This window comes from Lontra canadensis, unplaced genomic scaffold (genome assembly GCF_010015895.1).
Source record: "Lontra canadensis isolate GAN:19392208 unplaced genomic scaffold, GSC_riverotter_1.0 scaffold18, whole genome shotgun sequence".
In the NCBI taxonomy this organism is placed as follows: domain Eukaryota; kingdom Metazoa; phylum Chordata; class Mammalia; order Carnivora; family Mustelidae; genus Lontra; species Lontra canadensis.
The window spans coordinates 22,925,434-22,947,496 of record NW_022631012.1 but is presented as its reverse complement, the minus strand read 5'-3'; the positions used below and the strand labels follow the sequence as shown (position 1 = coordinate 22,947,496).

At 43.2% G+C, this 22,063-nt stretch overlaps 1 protein-coding gene across 5 annotated transcripts in view; it reads left to right on the top strand.

Moving 5' to 3' along the window:
- Positions 1-22,063, top strand: part of CUNH2orf88 (chromosome unknown C2orf88 homolog) — a 60,774-nt gene that overhangs the window by 13,106 nt on the left and 25,605 nt on the right. For 3 of the 5 annotated variants that reach the window (XR_004382977.1, XM_032860233.1, XM_032860235.1), the window contains exons 2-3: positions 2,919-3,132; positions 5,875-5,926. The gene's annotated coding sequence lies outside the window, so the exon portion shown is untranslated. Of the gene's footprint in view, positions 1-2,918; positions 3,133-5,874; positions 5,927-10,124; positions 10,411-22,063 lie in introns of those variants that run through there. The other 2 variants (XM_032860234.1, XM_032860236.1) reach the window with 2 other exon arrangements.

The window sequence follows — 22,063 nt, the reverse complement described above, 5'->3', positions numbered from 1 at the left end:
AATACTAGTTTCTTGGTCTTCTGCTTAAAATTCCTTTGAAAATCGCATAGCTTACCATATCCTGTGCTGAAAGAGTGTACTCGGAAATTTGTTTTCTCCAGTGATGTTTACAAAATATGATTACAGAAATCTTGTGTGTTGACTTACGGAATGGGAGGCAGACTAGAATTTTAGGACCTAACCTCTTTCTCATCTGGTGCAAGAATGACTAGACTTTCGTGTTTGACCTACACCGACTGGGCCAAGTGACATTAAGGCCAATGTTTTATGTAATGAGCTCCTTCTTCATTTGGGATTTTTAAAAAGAGGAATAGGCTTTGACAAAGCAAAGGTATTAAATAATAACCAGGAAAGGACTTTAGCATGAGGAATGAGATCGTCTGACTCCAAGACAGATAAAGTGAATAAATTTCATGGGTAAATAACTTTTAATTCTTAATATAACAGTGAAATTTTCTAATGATGCCACACGTCCTTTTGCAGTCACAAAGACGTGTAGTCAGACTTGCCTCCAATCAGAAGTGTGTTATAGCCCAGACTGTCTCCCTAAATGAAACTTCATTCAGTTAAATTCTGTAAATTTGTAGTTAATAATTATAGAAAAAGTCAATACTATTTAATGTTACCTGAAATCAAAATTCTATGCTAGAATAGTATATGCATAAGAACTGTTATATAAAGTACGAGTGGATAGATATTTACTGTAGAATATATAAAAGACTGAGAGGAAATATATAAAAAACATTAAGAAGTTTTATTTTTGAAAGACATACTGATTTTTTTTAATTCTGTTTAATCTTCTTTTCTATCTTTTTTTTTTTTTTTTCAAGTAAGCTCTATATCCAACATCGGGCTTAAACTCACCACCCTGAGGTCAGGTCGCCTGTTCTGCAGACTGGGCCAGCCAGGCACCTCTATTCTGTTTAATCTTAAAAGAACAGAATTAATTTAGCTTCTGCTCAATCACTTCTAGTTTTCAATGAAACCTAATAAAATACTGACATATGAAGAAGGCTAAAATGTAACTTCATAGTTGGTTTTGATTTATAGATTAGCAAATAGTTCCTCAGAGGCTTGAAAATTGTTAAAACTTCCCAATTATTTAGGGACAAAACCAGGGCTTTAGTTCAGTTCCTTGATTTTTAGATTTATAACTCAATTGCTTTTTTTTTTTTTCTCTCAAACTATACCTGGTGTAAAGTGAAGGCAAATTTAATCCATCATCAGTGGTTTTCTGAGTTCCCAGACCCTCTTCTGTTTTTATGAGAGTGATTTTCTCATGCTGTTTTTTACATTTGGGCAGAATTCCAAGATAGCCTGCACAGCCTGCTTTCCGCGTTCTTGCTTAAGTCGTGGAGGGAACAACTCCGCAGCCAGAGTTCTCGGTCAATATGGTCAGCTGTGCCGGAGCAAGCCAGCCCTAGAGAAGAAACTGAATTTTAGCTGTTGAGAAGGAGCTCCCACTAATTTCAGCTCCGCTGCTTGGGCGTGAAGGAAGACTCGCAGGGAGAAGCCCTAGCCTCCAGACAGGACCAGGAACGCCTCCCACTGCCCTGTCCGGGCGCTTGCCTTTAGCAGCCCGGCAGGGATGGCCCAGTACAGGTGAACCCAGAATGCAGCTTGTGCCAGGCTCTAGAGGGCATTTCTTGATGATCGCCAACAGGCACACCTAGTAACGTAACGGACATTCCCTCTAACATTATGCTCGGTTTACTTTTCAGAGACAGTGCATCTGGGCTTCGTGGGCCTCGAGGTTAATCTGATCTGATCTAAACAATTTAATCTAAACAAATAGCAAGTGGATAAGAGCAGCCATAGTCAGTCCATGGTTTTTACTCTTGTCCTGTCCTTTTCATAGAGAGATCTGTTAGACTCACTATAAAATAGAATGTTAGTTTCTATTTTTTTGACCTTTCATCAGCCTTTGACTCCTGGAGCAGGAATCAGTTATGAGACAAAATGTGACAGTTCAGCAGTGAGAATCTGTGCGCCCCTTCACAGATGCTGGCAGAGAAGCAGGACTGAGAGGGGACGTCTTCTCTTCTCTTCTCTTGTTGCATAAGGAGATATTCGCCAATGCACTGAAATAGGGATGGGTTCTGGATTTACTTTTGGATAAATAGGTTGTGTTGTTGTTTTTGCTGTTGTTGTTTTTGTACTCAGCCACCAAGAAGAAAAGATCTAAAATCAGATGATCTGAATTTATTATTCAGAACCAGGAGTGACTTTAGAAAACTATTAATTCTAGGGGCACCTGAATAGCTCAGTAAGTTAAGCATCCAACTCTTGATTTCATCTCAGGTCATGATCTCAAGGTTCTCGAGATCAAGCCCCAAATGGGGCTCAACATGGTGTCTGCTTGTCTCTCTCCCTTCCCCTCTGCCCTTCCTTCTCTACCCCTCCCACTACTTTCACTCTCTTTCTCAAATAAATATTTAAAAAAAAAAAGGAGTATTAGTTCTACTCTAATCACAGCCAGAAAAAAAAAAATGGTTTCAGTTCAATTATTCCAAAACCAAGGGCTTTATTTTTGGTAGACGTTTTACCTGGTTCATAATTGGTAGCCCTATTAGTCAAGTTTCTGCAGACTCACTGCTGCCTAGGATGCTCCCTTCCGGTGTGGAAGACACAAGATTTAAATCCAGAGAATATCCCTGGATCAAGATGCCTAACTGAGCGCACATGTTTAGTTCCCCCAAACCCCACCCTCACCTCCCGCCCACTTGTCACCTAGTGGGGTAGAGATGAACAAGGATAGGTCATAGGAAATAAAGATGTTATTTTCCTTGAGGATCTGAGTAGTAATATGACTAAAGTGTTTATTCTAAGATAATAACTTTTTAAAAATTGGTTTATACATGTGTTGGTTTTATGATAACTTTGTTTAAGCAGAAAATTATTCTCTTCAACCACTCTAGGCAATGAAGTAGTTGGGAAAAAATGGAGTGAAAAATCTTTGGAAGGATATAAGCCCTAAATGTGGAACATACATGAAAGAGAAACTTGTTATTAAAACTCTATGAAAAGAAGCTTTGGAGAAAAACAGTAGAATTGCTAATAGAGCCAGAAAGGCAACATCAGAGAGAAAGAAATTCTACTACAATCTCTACTACTACATTTATGACTACTGAGGTAAGGCAGCAAGGCTTCATACCTTTTGTTCTCTCCATCACTAAAACTAGAAGGCTAATATCCCCATGTTCACTTAACAAAATGTCAGGAAAATAACCAAGCTGACTATTTAAGAACGTTGATTAAGATTTATCAATAATAAATAAACTTAATTTCTGATAGACGTATCAGAGGATCCCTTTGGAGTTTTAAGATGTTGTGCATGTGGGAGCATTTTTAGGAGACATTTTAATGAAGATGTTTCTGGCAATGGATACTGCCCATCAAAGTTGATGGATTAGGAGTTGGATAAGGAATGCTGCCTGGAATGCAGCCAGACTTAATAGGCTATTGTGGGTGTAGACAATCGAGACTTTGGACTCAGGCCTGGGTTCAAATTCAAGTTCCACCACATATTAGATGTTGCCTTATTTTTTCCATTTCCTCATATTTCAAACAAATTACACATACTTCAAGGTGCTAGTGTAAGGATTAAATGAGATAGCATGGAGAAGGCTACTATGGTTTCCAGCACATAGTAGGTGCTCAGTAAATAGTAATTACCATTATTAGCTCTAAGTTTTAGTAGCTCCCCACTCCATCAGACAAGGTTATCCGTTAAGTGAAACTTCACAAGCCATAAAATATCCCCATGTGGATAGACTGTTGCTTACGTCCAATTAGCTAGAATTCTTCCATGAGTACCAATTTATACACCATTTGGTAGTACATTTGCTCTTTAGGGAAAATCTTTACAAAATGATAAACTGCTTCCTTAGGCAACAACCATACCAGAGCTGTCTCTGTCCTTGTAGAGGGCACACACAGTAGGATATCAAGATAATGCCTTAGTGCTGGGTGCATTCCAAAGGCCAGCTCACATGTCTTCATATTGCAAAACAACTTCTAAATTATAGAATCCTGGCTTTGGAGGACTCATCTTACAGGATATGGAATTTTGCTATTCTTTTAAAAAATCTTCATTACAGCATCCCAGATAGATTATCTAACTTCTGGTTTAAGAGGAAGCCCACAAATCATTCCATCCTGTTGTAAACTCTAACCAATAGAAATCCTTTTTAAATTAAAACCAGATCTGCCTCCCATGATTTCTTCTTGGTGGTTCCAGCACTTCCCACCAGAACAATCTAAATTAAGTCCCTTGTCCATGCGAATACCCCTCAAGTATCTATTCTAATACCCTTAACTTCTTAAATAAACATTTTAAGGTTTAATAGATTTTATATTAAAGCTAAGAATTTGCTAAATATACCTTAAAATGGGAATAATAAAAATTAGGAACTAATCGATATGTGAAAATACAGAATTCCAAGATGGAAGCTGAGCTATTTTGATGAAACTGGGACAGATTATTTTTAACAATCAGGCTATTCAGAAAATGGATCAATCATGTTGGAAGGCACATATGCCCTAAGCAAAAAACATAAAATACAATATGATGTTTGAAATAGTAAATTTTTGATCAATGATTTAAGTATTTATCTGGTTTTAATACCCACATTGTATGCAAAAGAAGTTGGCTCCATCTCAATGCCAGAAATGATTGTCCAAATAAACATAGGTTGACGACTTAAAGAAGCTCAGTCTCATGGATCTAAGTTAATATAGTTTTTCTTTGTTTAAAATGGGACAAAATCATAGTAAGCACCACAGCAGAGTGAGAATGTTCAATTCGGCAAACACTGAATGCTTTCCATATACCAGGCACTAGAAATAAGCACATAGAATACATAAAGAACGTGATTCCTGTCCTCACGATGCGGAGAATATAGGGGAGAGAAGAAATATACGTAACCATTGAAGACGGCAACAGTAATTTTAAAAAAAATAAGATGCTAATTTATTTCCAAACATTTCTACCGTTTGGGGGTGGGGGGAGTGCTAAATCTACTTATACAAGAGAAACAGAGTGCTGATAGGGATTTAGAGACTCCAAAATATATTTTATTTAGTATGAAGAGCTTCAGGCCGATCCTCTACAGGTACAAGAAGCCTCATTTACTGACAAATATACATTAGCAAATTTATTTACTTATTTATTTATTTTACATTAGCAAATTTAAAGACTGTTAACCTTAAAAATAAAACTGCCGGTAGTTAACCAGCAAAAATGTGTTCATTCAGAAAGAGCAGACAGTTACAACCTGGCACAAGCCCACTACAGCAAAGCCACAGACAAGCCCAGAGAACAAAGGAGAACCTTACAGAAGAAAGAGGCTAGTTGGGAAGGCTGGTATAGAAAAAAAAAAAAAAAAAAAAGTCCATTAGAGTAAACTGCGAGTCCCAAGTACAGTGGCTGTTCATTGGCTGAGTAGCAAAGTGTCTCACTGGCTGGGCCGTTGCCAGGGTAGAAGAAAAGCCTTTCTTCTTCCTGCTGGGGTAGGCAGCGTTCCCAAGCGAGGCCCCTCTCTTCCTACTGGCTCAGCAACGGACGACGGCGGTGGGGTCCGAGAGCTCCCCCTGCTGGCCTCCAACTCCACTGTAAAGGAAGTTTCTTTTCTTTTCTTTTCTTTTTTTTTTTTTTTTTAATTTTCACAGTACCAAAACTCAGAATGTAGAACTTCAAGGAAAAATGAGACAATTGAGAATAGGTCGATGGTGCAGGTGACATCTATCAAGCTGTTAATGAACAGGACTGGACTATAGAATACATGGTTGGGAAATACTGTTCCATAATACTCTATCTAATGCTCTGCACTAGTTAAACTCTTATTTGGAACTTTCCCTTGTTTGCATTGACAGACATTTAATTACAACTGGAGAACAAGGGTGGGTCTAGAGAAGCCTGAGAAACGTGAGTAAAAGAAATCCTGTGAGAAAAAGTGAAACATTTTTCTTCAGGAAAAGAGGAGGTCTGAGATTGGATTCTTGTCTTTCATATGAGGAAGATAATATAAATCATTTCTCATTCCCATGACATAATGAATAAGACTTGAATAGCCTAAAATGCAGCTTTGAAAATTTATTTTGGTTTTAAGACTTTTTAACATATTCTGATATATATTAAAATGTCAAAAAAAGAAATTCTCTTAGGAGATTTAATTTACATTTTCACCTATTTGGCTGCTCAGGTACTCTTATAATTTGCTCTTTGGTTCTGAGAAAATCCTAAACAAGCATAGGTCATTCATAACTGTGTGATTAAGGTTTGTAACGAGATTCCAAAGCCTGCTATGGCACAGGAACCACCAGGAGGATTACAGGGGTGCAGAAAAAGTTTTAGGAGCACAGGATAACACCACTTTCATATCTACAGCTAGCTAGTGCTTCATCAAGAAATGTATTGATGTGTCTTGGGCTACAAAAAGTTAAAGAATCAGTATGTCATTTCTGCTGCTGATTTTTTTTCTTTTTTTTTTGTAGATCTGCATCCTAAAACCCTAGTCTAGGGTCTGACATGAATATGTGTCTGTCGCCTACTTAGAGTAGCTATCTGGTCTCTCAGCCAAATCTAAAATATCTTAGCATGTACAAGATAAGTTTTAGAGACACCATTTTACCCTAAACATAAAAAAGAGTTCACAAAACCTGAATCACTGAAAAAAAAAAAAATGTGGGAAATAGCCACATTGCCAGCAACCACTGAGAAGGTTTTTTTTCCCCCCTAGACTAGTGGACTATTAATGAGAAATGAGGAGGTAGAATTATTATTTTTATAAACACTTTAAAGAGCATTATTTTTATCTTAACATAGCATTATTATTATGAAAATCAAAACATCAAAATGAGTTTTCTCATAGGTCTTATCTGGGTGCTATTCTCTCAGTATATATCCCATAATGCTATATCATAAGGTAATTTTTTTCTGTCTCCTTAGTCATTTTTTACCCTTTCTATATGGTTTCTGTGACTTTCATAACTCTTTAACGGACAAGCACACTCTAGCCTCTATATAAACATTCACATACTGTTCCATTTTTGTATCCTGTCCTCATCACTTCATTGTCAGAAAACAAGTGAAGACATTTGAGTCTCTGGTAGGCCAGTAAGAGCCCCAGTGGCAGGTGAATCCTGGAGACCAGATCCCTCCTGACAGGGGCCATCTCACCAGTCAGAGCTCTTTTAGAAGGTCACTTCTGCCTCAGTAGCTCGCCCTCTCTTGCTTCTCCCAGAGACGTACGCTGTGACTGTCCACCTGAAGCAGAAATGGAAGTCAGAGGCATTCAAAGAGTGTAAGTGGAGAAACCAGTGGAGGGAGTCAGCTGCCTACCTCTCTCCAGCCTGTCTGTTCGGAGTGGAAGTGGAAGTTTTACAGGGACTGGGGTTGGAAATGGGATTTCTTTACCAGGGTAAAAGGAGGGGGCAGGTGCCTTGATTCAATTCTGTTAATTGCAAGTTCACTCTCTGGCCTCAGTCCAGCTCAATAGCTCTTTGCTGTCAACCGCGTGGGTTCTGGGCTCAGACTGCGTGTGCTCAGATTCTAGTATTCTATCATTACTGTTTTTATCTTACTTTCCACGCCCTTCTGGCAAAAAGAAAACTCACTAAACACTTGCACACCAGCACCCTCCGCCTACCCCGACCTCACCCTACCACATTCAAGTCAGGCTGTTTGGGTCCCTCCTCTTCTCTCTCACTTTGTTCTCCGACACTTTCAAAATCCTACAGTAGGCGTCTGTCAGCAGCCTGAAGAGCCTGGGCTCCCGCCCGACCATCTTGTTGGAGCCAGGAGATGATGACAGGAGAGCAGAAACGCTGGGGTGGGGGTGGGAGGCCGACAGGGTCCCCCCAGCCATCTTGCCTCTGGCTCTTACAATGGCAGGGTCTTGACCAAAGCATGGCCTGTGGTCCTGAGGAGAGGCAAGGCCTCACTGATCTTTTGACATCCTAAGGCTGGAGGCAGGTTCTTTCTCAAAAGCATTTGGAGAAGCAGTTTCTCCTGCAGCCTCAGACATCTTGGCCGGGAGTAGGCCCGGTCCTGCTGGCAGAGCGGGGCAGCTGCCCAGGGGCTCCAGGGAAGCCCCACTTGCCCGCGGCCCCGCCTGCCAGCTGCCTCAGACTTGGGGTTCTGGGGTGGGGGGGCGTCTGGGGAGGCCACGCGGAGAAGCAGCAGAGCCCTGCTTCGGGGTTTTTCTGCGTCTGGGCTAGCCCCACGACGAGGAAGGGGAGCCTGCCTGGCTCTGGGGGAGCCACAGCCAGCGTGACAGCTGCCACCCGCCTAGGGCGGGGAGGCCCAGCACAGCCGCTCCCGTGTGGGCTCATTCATTCTTGAGGCCAATGGGGCAGGGGACAGCTGACCCTTGGCAAGGATGATCCCGTGAGTCTCCGAACCGAGTGAAAGGACGCCTGTGTGCGTCATTCTCTTCTAGTGGGGTCCAGGGCCGTTTCCTTGCCCACCTCTTCTCTGTAACTGGGAAGGAAAACACAAATTTCTGAATTTCTCTTTTCTCGCCTGGAGCACATCAAGAGCTGACACTGCTCTCTGGGCAGGGAACCCAGAGGCCTCATGGATCATTCCAGCACGAGGCTGGTAACGGCTTAGTGCCAGAAAGCAGGAGAGTAAGCGACGAGATGCCGTCCGTGAGAAGAAGGCCTAAAGGTGGCTCCTTGCTTTTGACCCTAATTAGTCAGCATGATACGCCCGGAATATGTAGAACTAAGTATTTGCTGGTATTAGTGTCATCAGTTTGCATATATTAAAATGGGACGCTTGCCCGACGAATCAGTGTAGGTGTATTCCCACCCGCTCCAGTTCCACTAGTCACGTTCTCACGACGGAAAGTCACATTTGGGGGCTCCCGTATTGTACAGCTCAGTCACCGTAGTTCATTAAGCAATAAATAAGAAGGCGCGGCTCGTCTGAAATCCGGCAAGTGCTGTGTAGACTTTGTCCGATCTTTGCCGTCAAGGGCTCCGCGGTCTGGGGGCGCAGGGATGCTCGTGTGCGTCCCGAGAGCTGGCGGTCGGCTGGTGTCCGGATCGTGGGGGTGGTTCGGCTCGTCCTCGACGTCGTGCAGCCGCGGGGTCCGAGAGGCCCCCAGGGTGTCCCCGGGCGCGGACCCCGCCGAGCAGCGCGCTTGCAACGCACCGGAACCGCGGTCCCTGCTACCGCCTCTCGGAGCCGGCCGGCCTGCGGGCCAGTGCGGGAGGACACCGCCGGCCCATGGCCCGTCGCGGGAGACGTGTTTGCGCCGAGGTGCTGTGTTCTGAGAAGCGAACCCGAACCCGGTTCTGAGTGTCTCCGGAGCGGAGCGCGAGCAGCCACGGGCTCTTGAACCAGGCTCCGCACCGTCCCGGGCGAGCGGGGGGCAGCGCCGAGCCCCGGCGCCCCTGCGCCCCTGCGAGCGGTGAGTGCTCGGGCCCCGCGGGTTGGGCGAAGCCTCGACCGCCCTCCGAGCGGTCACCAGGAAGGCCGCGGGGAGCGCACAGCCCCGGGCGCCCGCACGGTCCCCGCAGCCAGCTCGGCCCGGCCCGCGCGGAGGCCTCAGGGCAGCCCTTCGGGTCACCCGGGCAGAGCCCCGCACAGCCCGCAGCTCCGCGGGCTCAGACGCGGGCCGGGGTGGGGTTTGCTCCCTCCCGCGTTCCGGGAACTTTGGGGTCTGGTTTCCCGCGGGGCAGGGAGCCGCACGCGGGGGTGGGAGCGCGGGCGCGGGTGGCCCCGCCCCCGCCCCGAGCCCCCGCCCCGAGCCCCCGCCCCGAGCCCCCGCCCCGAGCCCCCGCCCGGAGCCCTCCCACCTGACCGCCGCCCGTGGAGGACGCGCCCGGGAGCCGAGCGCGGGTTGTGCGCCACCGCGGACCCAGAGGCTGGTGCGGGGCGCGAACCCGCGAGGAGTGCGCGGCGGGCGCGGCGGCGGCGGCGGCGGGAGGAGGGGCCCGGGGCGCGGAGCTGGGCCGAAGGACACCCCGTCCTCCGAGTGCCGCCGCTCCAGGGAGCCGCGCGCGGGCGGGGAGGCGGCGCCGGAGCTTCGGGGACCGCGCGGGCCGTAGCCCGCCCCTCGCCGATGGCTCCCCGGGCCCGTGGCTGCCCCGGCCGTGAGCCGCGCGGATGACGGGAGCGGGCGGCCGGCGCGGGGCCGTCGGTGTGGGCGCGGCCGTGCGCTTCTCCGTTGCGGGGCCGAAAGCGGGGGCCCAGGCGGCCTCGGGGACCGGCGCCGCGGACAGAGCGTCCCGCCGCCCTCCCGGAGGAGCGCAGCCCCGGCCGGCAGCCCCGAGCCCGGGGAACGGCAGCCCCCGGGGCCGCGGGTTCGTCCTCGCCGCGCGCTGAGGCCGGACGGAGGCTTCGGTACCGGACCCGCCGCTGGCCGGGGGCGCCCGCTGTCCCTTCGCCCGGCGACCACGGTGAGCGCGGGCTCGCGCCGGGCCCTGTGGAGCGGGGGGGCCGGGGGGGTGCGGGGGGCCCTTCGGCGACTCGCGGGACACGTGGGGACCCGAGCGGACCTGGAGGCGCCCCGGCCGCCCGCTGAGGGTCCGAGCAGCGGGGCGGTGGGGCTTGGTGCTCCGGTCCTGTCGCTCCCCGGCCCGTGCGCGACCACATTGCACACGGGGACGAGCCGGGGAGGGCGCCGGCCCCGGACTCCAGCTCGGGGGTCAGGCGCGTGGCGTCTGCTGCTGTGACCGAGGACGCGCCGGGACGAAGAAAACACTTTACCAGAACGAATGTAAGTCGCGCCCGGATCCACGGTTGAATACGACCCTTTTCCGCCGGGGTAGGTCGCTGTCCCGTTCCGGATCCGGCTGCCAGGCGTAGACGGAGAACGACACCAAGTGTCCCGTCTACATGCCAGCAAAATGGGCTGGAAAACCAGTATCTGCAGGTTTTAACTTCTTGTGTTGCCACCGAACAGAAATCGCCGAAATTTCCTATCGGGCCCTCCGTCTTGTAGCGAAAGATGGGGATGAAAACCAGACCAGCCTCCAGCCCATTTCAGTGATGCCCGCTCGGGCGTTTCCGACAGGCCGCGTTTTCATCGAGCCCTCAGTGACGGGGAGCTCACCACCTCTGCGGTACCCCTTCTTTCGTGACCCTCAGGAAGACTTTGTTTACGTTGAAACGACAGCGGCTTCCTTGGCCCTGTTTCTCATTAGCCAGTAGCCCTCCAGCTTGTGGAATTATATGGAACATTTTTCAGCAGAAAGGATCTCTAAAACTTCGTCCATCTGAAGAGTCTATGACCAAGAAATAGCTAAGAAATGAAAAGTCTAAAGCGGTACAGAGTAAAGACTTTTGTCCCCCTTACCTGATAGCCTTTCAGAGCCCTGCGCTTCAGCTTCCTTGTCTGTAAAATGGGAATGATCGGAGACTCTAGCTACCTGTGGAATTATTGTGAGAATTGAAAGAGATACACAAACTACTTAGTAGAGTACCTAGAAGCCAATAAGTATTAGTTATCACTAATCATTGCTTTTATATTTCCTTCCTTCCTTAAGACCCTTCTCTGTGCTGAAAATTCTTAGCCCCAAATTGAATTCCGTAATCTAATCTGAACAGTGCAGAGAGCAATGACTTTCTGTCTTCAAACTAACGCTTAATTGTCTTATGGAGTAAATACCCAGTGGTTGACTAAAATTCTCACCAACCACCAGCCTCTCCCCCCTCCCGCCCCCGCCCCACACACATTGCTATCAAGGTAGGCTTTACTAACTTTTTAACTATATCCTTAAAAATTCCGTGAACATTTTTTTCTCTTCTGTTACTTTAAGCCTCTCTGCAATTTCCAGCTTGCTAGATATGTTTCAGTCCTGACTGTGGCATTCATCATGTTAATTGTCCCTTCCAGTTGTATGTCACCTGCACATTTGGTGGGTTTGTTCTCCAGACCTTCAAGTCATTAATAACACATGAAACAGTTCCTTTCGCCACGGAGACTCCAGTAGAAGCCTGGGTGGCACAGTGGAAAATGGTCCTGAACTTTTGGAGGCAGGTTTTACAGCTTGGCCTGTGACACTTAACTAGCTTTGTGACCTTGAGAAACTTATTTTCCATATCAATGGAATCAGGTTAGTAACGTTTGCTTTTCAGAGTGCTTGTTAGAATTCAAAGTAATGTACTGAAAGTACCAGGTGCAGTCCTGGTTGGGAACGTAGTTGGCCTTCGGGAGATATTGCTGAGACCAGTCAATGGTCAGCTGAACTCCATTAGCACGTCCTCCCTAGTAATCAAACTCTTCTAGCCTGTAGGTCAGTTTCTTCTTAAGATGACATGAGGAAAATTTTAATCAAATGTTTTGCTAAAAATAAACATCTTGAGTATCCCGAATCTATCACAGAAGTAAATGGTGTTAGTTTAAAAATGACTAATTCTTAGTGAAGTTCTAGTTTCTAGAAATCCCTGGTCTTTTCCATCTAAAGAGTCCCTGTTTACTGATTAAATCTTGAATTTTGCCAGAAATTAGTATTAAACTAACTGGTCTGTAATACCTAGGAATTCTAATTTCCTTCTGTTTTAGATTTTGGAAAAAACTGGGGAAAAAGAAAGTGTTTGAGTCTCTAGTTTCGTGAGATGTCCCTTCTTCATGTTTTCCAAAGGTTGTCAAAATATTTCTGTGTTTACATCTGCAGGCTCTCCGTGGAATATAAGTCACTAGAATTTGAAGACATAAATTCTTATAAAGTGACCTTTTCTGCTTGTACCTTGGTTCTCTCTTAATGAGGTTTCTCTGTCCTTTGCTGCATAAAATCATTTGCTTTTAAGAAAGCAAAACAGTTGCTGAGAAGTTCTGTTGTTGTTGTTTTCTAATTAATATACCATCTGCCCTTGGATTCGGGAATTTTCTTTTAACTGGATCCTGTCTTGCATAGTACATGTATTTAGGAACAGCAGGTAGCAGTTCATGGTGGGAGACATAACCAGTCATTCTGAAATTACGATGTTGAAAGTTTGGGGAGTCATAAATTACTCTAGTGAGTGTCTGAGATAGGAGGAGCCTGTTCTTTGAGACTTAATTTATTGCTTATAAATGAAAAGTTGTGAAATTAAGGATGTGTCGGGAAAAATTTTTTTTCTCTGACCTTATAGGTTCTTTGGCTGATAAATTGATATAAAACAGATTAACAGGGAAAAAACAAGCTTCATTTGACCTGTACAGGAGCCCTATAAGAGTTTGAGACCCAGTAATCAGTTGGGCAGTTGAGGCTTCTGTGCCATCCCTAGCCAGGGAATGAGATAATGACCTGAGGTCAAAGGAGAGGAGGTTAACTGACAGGATGATAAGAAGAGCAGATATTTGCCAATTAGATGTTTATCTGCTATATAGATAGGTCATTCACATAGAATTTATTTCTGGTAACAGCTCTCTTTCTAAACCAGCCTCCCTATCTCAATTCTTTTGAGTAGTTAAAGGAGAGTTCAAAGTTTTTCTTGAATCTGCTAGGTCTTGATTGCCTTCAGCTCAAAATAATGTACCTGCAAAGTGGCTAATTTGGGTCATGGGTTCTCTCCCCTTCTGATGTTTCACAAGGGGCTTACATCAGGTGACATACATTAGGGAAGCTGGCTAGGTGCTAGACACAAGGGAGTGGCAGAGCCTTGTGAACTGGGGGGCGAATGCCAGCTTAGAACTACTCTCAGAACAGTTTAAACACTGTGCTGGCCAAGTAAGACATCAGCGCAACACTACCATGAGTTTGTGAACTTTGCTTTTAAGTGCCTGAAAGAAATAGAAGTCTTACAGTTCACAGTTTTATTCCCAACATCTAATACACTTTGAAGCACATGGCTATTTAACAAATAGCCAAGATTTAATTAGCATTTATTAAGGGCCTTGATATAAGAACTATTCTGTGCAAATTAACAAAAGGAGAAATGACTACTGCCTTTGAGGAATATTTAATTTCATTTGGGGAGACAGCACTTAAAAATTAAACCAATAAGTCAAGCAGAGAGAGTCAATTATCATATGGTTTCACTTATTTGTGGAGCATAACAAATAGCATGGAGGACATGGGGAGTTAGGAGAAGGCATTTGGGGGAAATTGGAAGGGGAGGTGAACAATGAGAGACTATGGACTCTGAAAAACAACCTGAAGGGTTTGAAGAGGTTGGGGGGGTGGGAAGTTGGGGGAACCAGGTGGTGGGTATTGGAGAGGGCACGGATTGCATGGAGCACTGGGTGGGGTACAAAAACAATGAATACTGTTATGCTGAAAATACATTTTTAAAAATGTTTAAAAAATTAAACCAATAAAATGGACATCAGTTGAAAAAGAGAATTCTGAGTAAGGGTTGGAGGAGTTCCAGAAGTCTGCACAAAGGAGATGGGACTTCTCTAGACGTGGAGATAGTAGAGATTTAATTTAAGCAGGGGAGAGGGAAGGAGTGCTGGGTGCAGATAAAAGAGAAGTGGTGTGTTTCAACGCAAGGGAAGCTAGGGGAAGAAAATGAGCATGGGTGTGTGCATGAAAGGAGAATAACTTAATGGAGAAGAAATTTCCTGGGGTTAGTGAGAAATTAAATCCAATAGGTAAAAAGGGGGCTCTAAAAATGTTTAAGTTAAATGCAGCTCTACCCCCACCTCATCCACAACCCCCCAACCACACCCTGAAATAGTGCACCATCAGCTACAGAAAACAGGAACTCTATAAATGACTCCCTAGGAATGTGGTATATGAATCCAGAAATAATGATGAGACTTTAAGGAGCAAAACTTTCTGAATTCATGATCTTTTGACCTAGAGTCTGAATGGATTGAACACTGTGTTTTCCCATGTCTCCACATAAGAATAAGTGTTCTTTTCAGTATTCAGAAGTACGTATACTACTGTCTGGAATTTAATTCAGTGCATAGCACTTAATAGACAATTTATTATTTATGCCTCCTAGTTGCTCTAAGTATTTGGTTTCACTATGTAACAGAAAGACTAATCTTGAATCTGTAGGGGATGCGAAAAGCTCTTCCTCTACCCTTTTGGCTGGGTCTGCAAATCAAAATGATGATAGATTAACAGGCAGAAAAAAAATGACAACAATGGCCCATGTATGCATGGGCATCACAAAGAAATGTGCTTCAGGGGAACAGAATGGGAGACTTATATATCATCTTAAGAAAGGGTGATAAATTGTGGGAAAGAGGCTAGACAAAGGAAAAGGGGTTTGGGGCTCCTGGGTTGGAGGTAAGTTATAGAAAGTGACCATATATATGGAAATGTATAATAAATACATTTCATAAGGTTTGTTAAGCAGATAAAAGATCTCAGGTGATAAGAATTGTATCTGGAGTGGTTCTCCTTCCAGTAAAGGAGGTGGAGACAGCTTTGCAAAGGGAACTGCTTTTTGACAAAAAAGGGGTACAAAGAGCTAATTGCCTTTGGCTTAAAACAACCCTTATTATCGTTGTGGCATATTTTGAGATGGCAAACTCTGACTTTCAAATTCCATAGTGGCATTTGAGGTAAGTAAAATTTAATGATTCAGAAAAATGTCAGTTAAGATAATTTGATCCATTAAAATGACCAAGATTTAGGTGTGTGAGATCAACTTTGATTAGAAACCACTTATTAAAGTTCAGGCTTGAATAAGGCAGAGTCTCTACCTCCATGAACTCATAGGCATGTGAGAGAGAGAGACAAATGTACCATCCATTCCAGTGGGAAGAGATGCATTCATATTGTAATAGAATTACACAAGGATTTACATTTTCAGGATTGTTTTGCAGTATATGGCTTCAACTTTTGTGCAAGATTTTGAGGTTGGGGGAATCTCATGTGTTTCTTGTGGGTTAGACTTTTATGAATGGGATTGTGAAAACTGTTCAGAACATGGGAGCATGGGTTTTCTAAGACACTCAGCTCAAATGACAGCTTCTCCTTCCTTTTCAATTTTGTCTTCCTTCTTCTTACCTAATTATCAATTCAGTAATGATCTTACAGTAATAACAGCAGAATAGCTGCTGCATTTCTATAATGTTTTGTTTTCCCTTACCAGTGGTTATGTGTTACTCCGAGCTCATCATGATATATGTGCTCTTAATACCCTTTCCTATTTCACCCATCCCTCCTACCTCACCTCTGATAACCGTTAATTCTCTATAATTTAAAAGTCTGGGTTTCTGTCTCTTTTTTTCTTTGTTTTGTTTCTTAAATACTACATATATGTGAAATCATATGTTATTTGCCATTCGATAAATGCTTTATCTCAGCATTATACTTTCTACATCCATGTTGGATGGTAACACCCAAATGGCGAGATTCCATTCCTTTTATGGAGGGATGACACTCCGTTGTCCATATATACACCACATCTCCTTTGTCCATCATCCATTGATGGACACTTAGGTTGATTCCACAATTTAGCTAATTATAAATAATGCTGCAATGGACATGGGAATGCATATATCTTTATAAATTAGTGTTTTAGTATTCTTTGGGTAAATACCAGTAGTGAGATTACTGGATCATATGATAGTTCTATTTTTAATTTTTTGAGGAAACTGCACACTGAGGAGCCTCCACAGTGGCTAAACTGTTTGCGTTCCCACCAACAGTGCGCAGGGCGTCCTTTTACCCCACATCCTAGCCAACACTTGTTGTTTCTTGTGTTTTTAATTTATAACCATTCTGACAGGAGTGAACTGGTGGCTCATTGTAGTTTTGATTTGCACTTACCTGATGATTAGTGATGTTGTTATGGCCAACGTCAGACAAGTTACAAATTACTGCCTGTGCTCTTTTCTAAGATTTTTATGGTTTCAGGTCTCACATTTAGATCCTTAATCTGTTTTGAGTTTATTTTTGTGTGTGGTATAAGAAAGTGGTCCAATTTCATTTTTTCGCATGTATTTGTCCAGTGTTCCCAGTACCCATCTTTGAGGAGACTTTTTCTCTGGATATTCTTGCCTCCTTTGTCAAAGGTTAATTGACCTTACTTCTGGGTTTATTTCTGGGTTTTCTATTCTGTTCTGTGATCTTTGTGTCTGTTTTTGTGCCAAAACCATACTGTCTTGATTACTACAGCTTTGTAGAATACCTTGAAATCTGGGATTGTGATACCTCAAGTTTTGTTCTTCATTTTCAATATTGCTGTTCTTATTTAGAGACTTTTGTGATTCCATAGAAATTTTAGGATCATTCTGGCTCTGTGAAAAATGCTGTTGGTATTTTGATGAGAATTACATTAAATCTGTAGATTGTTGTGTGGGTAGTATAGACATTTTTACATTATTTGTTCTTCTAGTCCATGAGCATGAAATGTCTTTCCCTTTGTATCATCTTCAATTTCTTTCACTAGTGTTTTATAGTTTTCAGAGTACAGGTCTTTACCTCTTTGGTTAAGTTTATTCCTAGGTATTTTATTATTTTTGATGGAATTGTAAATGGGATTGCTTTCTTAATTTCTCTTGCTGCTACTACTTCGTTATTAGTGTATAGAAATGCAGTGGATTTCTCTGTATGTTGATTCCATATCCTGCAACCCCACTGAATTCATTTTTCAGTTCTAACAGTTTTTTGGTGGAGACTTTAGAGTTTTTTTCTTATTTAAATTAATTAATTTATTTATTTGAGAGAGAGAGAGAGAGAGTACACAAGCTGGGGGAGGACCAGAGGAAGAGGGAGAAGCAAACTCCCTGCTGATCAGAGATCCTGATATGGGGCTTGACCCCAGGACCCTGAGATCATGATCTGATCTGGAGGCAGACGCTTAACCGAGATACACAGGTGCCCATTTTAGGTTTTTGTTTGTTTGTTTGTTTGTTTTGTGCACTATCGTGTCAACTGCAAATAGTTAAAGTTTACTTCTTCCTTACCAATTTAGATGCCTTTTAATTCTTTCTCTTCTCTGATTGCTGTGGCTAGGAATTCCAGTAATATGTTGAATAAAAGTGGTGAGTGGACATCCTTGTCTTGTTCCTGACCTTAGAGTAAAAGTTCTCAGTTTTTCACCATTGAGTATAATGGTAGCTGTGGGTTTTCATATATATTATTTAATATGTTGAGGTATGTTCTCTCTAAACTTATTTTATTAAGTTTTTATCATGAATGGATGTTGTCTTTTGTCAAATGCTTTTTCTGTATCTATTGAAATAATCATATGGTTTTACTCTTTCTCTTATTGATGTTGATTGATTTGTGATTATTGAACCACCCCTGCAATTCCTCTTTCATTTCTGACTTTGTTTGAGTCTTCTCTCATTCTCTATTTTGTGAGTTTGGCTGAAGGTTTATCAATTCTATTATTCCTTTTGAAGAAACAGCTCTGGGTTTCATTGATCTGTTCTATTGGGGGGTTTTTGTTTTGGTTTGGTTTTTAGTTTCTATTTCATTTATTTCTGTTCTAATCTTTATGATTTCCTTCCTTCTACTGGTTTTGGGTTTTGTTTGTTCTTCTTTTCCTAGCTCCTTAAGGTATAAAGTCCTGTTGCTCATTTCTCTTGCTTCTTGGGGTAAGCCAGTGTTGCTATAAACTTACCTCTTAAAACAGCTTGTGCTGTATCTCAAAGATTTTGGACTGTTGTATTTTCATTCTCGCTTGTCTTCATGATTTTTTTTAAATTTTCTCTTTAATTTCTTGGTTGACCTATTAATTGTTCAGTGGCATGTTATCTAACTTCCATCTACTTGTGCTCTGTCCAGATTTTTTTTGTGGTTGATTTCTAATTTCATAGCATTGTGGTCAGAAAAGATGCATGGTATGACTTTGATCCTTTTGAATTTGTTAAGACATGTTTTATGGCCTAATGTATCACTTATTTTGGAGAATGTCCCATGTGCATTTGATAAGAATATGTATTCTGTTTTAGGGTGGAATGTTCTGAATCTGTCAGATTCATCTGGTCCGATGTGTCATTCAAAGTCACTGTTTCCCTGTTGATTTTCTGTTTGGATGACCTATCCATTGATTTAAGTGGGGTGTTAAAATCCCCTGTGATTATTCTGTTACTATTCTGTTACTGATGACTTTATGTTTGGCAATAGCTGCTTTATCTATTTGGGTGCTCCAGTGTTGGACGCATGGACACTTAGTTGTTAAATCTTCATGTTGGATTATTCTCCTTATGATTATATAGTGTCCTCCTTGGTCTCTAATTACAGTCTTGGTTTTAAAGTCTGTTTGGACTTAAGAAGTATTGCTAGCCAGGCTTTCTTTCATATCCATTTTCGTGATAAATTCTTTCCCAGACCTTCACTTTCACTCTGCATGTGTCTTTAGATCTGAAATGAGTCTCCAGTAAGCAGCATATGGATGGGTCTTGGTTTTTTACCATCTGTCACCCCATGTCTTTTGATTAGAACAGTTAGTTTATTTATATTCAAAGTAATTATAAGTATGTACTTATTGCCATTTTACTTGTTTTATGGTTGTGTGTGTAGTTCTTTTGTTCTCTTCTATCATGATTAGTTGGCGTTCTTTAGTGATACACAGATTCCTTTCTCTTTATGTTTTGCATATTTATGATTGGTTTTTGATTTGTGGTTACCATTCAGTTTATGTATGACATCTTATGCTTACAGCAACCTATACTAAGTTGATGGTTGCTTAAGTTTGAACCCATTCTTTAGTTCTTCCCCCACCTACAACATTTTAGCTAAATGGTGTCATACTTTACAACCTTTTGTGATTACCTTAACTAATTTTTTATAGATATACTTAATTTTATTGCTTTTCTTCTTCCTACCTTTCTTAGTCCTACTTATAGCCTTTCCTTTCCACTCAGAATCACCATTAACATTTCTTGTAGGGCTGGTTTGTGGTCGTGAATTCCTTTAACTTGTTTGTCTGGGAAACTCCTTCTATTCTGAATGATAGCCTTGTTGAATAGAGTACTCTTGGCTGCTGGGTTTTTTTTTTTTTTTCTTTCTCTTAGCACTTTGAATATATCATGTTCCCTCCCTTCAGGCCTGCAGAGTTTCTGCTGAAAAATCAACAGATAGCCTTATAGGGTTGCCTTTATATGTAACTGTTTTCTTTTCTCTTGTTGCTTTTAAAATTCTCTCTTTATCACTACTTTTTGCCATTTTAATTACTATGTATCTTGGTGTAGACCCCCTTGGGTTGATTTTGTTGGAGGCTCTCTGTGCCTCCTGGATCTGGATTTCTGTCTCCTTCCCCTGATTCAGGAAGTCTTCAGCTATTATTTCTTCAAATAAATTTTCTGCCCCCTTTCTCTCTTCTCCTTCTGGAATCCCTATGATGCAAACGTTGTTGCACTTGATGGTGTTGCTAAATTCCTTTAATCTATTCTTACTTTTCGTCTTCTTTCTCTTTCCTGTTCAGCTTGATTGCTTTCCATTACTCCATCCTCCAGGTCACTGATCATTCTTCTGCTTCCTCTAGTCTACTATTTATTCCTACTAGCATATTTTAAATTTCTGTTAATGAGTTCTTCATCTCTGATTCATTCTTTTTTATACTTTCTGTTGTAGATCTCACTGAAATCTTCCTCTCTTTTCTCAAGTCCAGTGAGTATCTTTATGACCATTACTTTAATAGATAGAGAATGTCAGGCATATTACTTATTTCCATTTCACTTAGCTGTCTTGGTGTGATTTTGTCTTCTTTCATCTGAGACATATTCCTCTGTTTCCTCATTTTTTTCTAACTTTCTGGGTCTGTTTCTGTGTGTTAGGAAAGTGAGCTATGTCTCCTGATCATCAAAGTAGTGGCATTATGGGGAAGAGGTCCTATAGTGTCCTGCAGGGCAGTGTTCCCTGTTTGCCTGAACCTGGGGTGTCTCCTGTGTGTGTAGCATGCAACCTACTATTGTGGCTGAGCCACATTTGCCTCCACTTCAGTGCAGTCATCTGCAAGCTCTCCTTGCCTGTTGTGGGCAGGGCTTGGTCCCTCTGTTATCAGTGGCCCAGTATGGGGCCACCTTGAACTTGAGTTGGGTCAAATCAGGCATTTGTCAGGGCTGCTACTGCAGCCAAACTGCAGGGCTTTTGTTGGTAGATGGGGCCTGTAGTCAGACCAGCTATCTGCCCCAGCCTTGCTGATGCCCCACTTGGACTGATGTGTGTGGTTATCTTCTCTTCTTGCCAGGACAGAAGTCTCCTTGCAGTGGCACTGGCTCCTGTTGGAGCTGCTTGCACAGTGCCATGCTTGGACTCTGCTTTAGATGGACTCCTGCTCAGGGCAGGTTGGGTGGGGCAGGTCCATGTGTGTATGCAGGAGTGGGGTGGGTGGTGTTAGCAAGGTTTACACTGGTCTGCTGTGGGAGGAGACCTGAGCCCCTTTGCAGAACTCCTGTGGAGGATGGGCTGAAGAGAATGGGACTGCAGAAGAAAGCAAGATTGGAGCATGCTATTATCAAGCTAGGTTAGAGAATGCTCATGTTGGTTCCCACAGGTGGCTGTGTATCGGGGATAAGGGAGGAAAATGGTGCCTGCCAGCTCTCTGTTCCTAGAGAAGTCTCTTAAAGATCCCTGCCCCTCCAGTATGTGTTCTGAGATTAGTAAATAAATCTCCTTCCTATATACCTGAGGGATTTTTCAAACTGCAGCTTCTGTGCTGTATGTAAAGGCTCTTACTTGTGCTGTCTCTTTAAGGTTAAGGACTCAGAGTCCTATATCCTTCTGGGTTTCACAGACCCAAGCCAGCTGATTTTGAAAGTTCCACGTATTAAGCCTCACTGATTGTAAGCCCCTCTAGTTTTCAAAGCCAAATATTGTGAGGATTTTTCTCCCCAGGTGGGTCCCCCATGCCTGGGGTGGGGGTCTTTTCCTCTTCTCTCTCCATGCCTGGAGTGGTGTCCCTTTCTCCTGTGGACAATTTTGTGGGTCAGTTTGGTTCCTGACCCCATCTCTCCACCCTTTTGACCATTTTTGATGTAGCCTCTTCTCTATGTGTAGCTGTGAGGAGTCTATTCTGCCAATCTTTGGGTCATTTTTTGAATTACTCTTACTGAGGTATGGGTTATTTAGGTGTATCCATAGGATGAGGTGAGTTTAGGATCCTCCTACTCTGTCATTTTCCCTGAAAGTCTCAAGGTGTCTTTTTTTTTTTTTTTTTTTTTAAGAAACTTGGTCAGGATCTTGGATGAACTAACAGTCTGCACTAAAG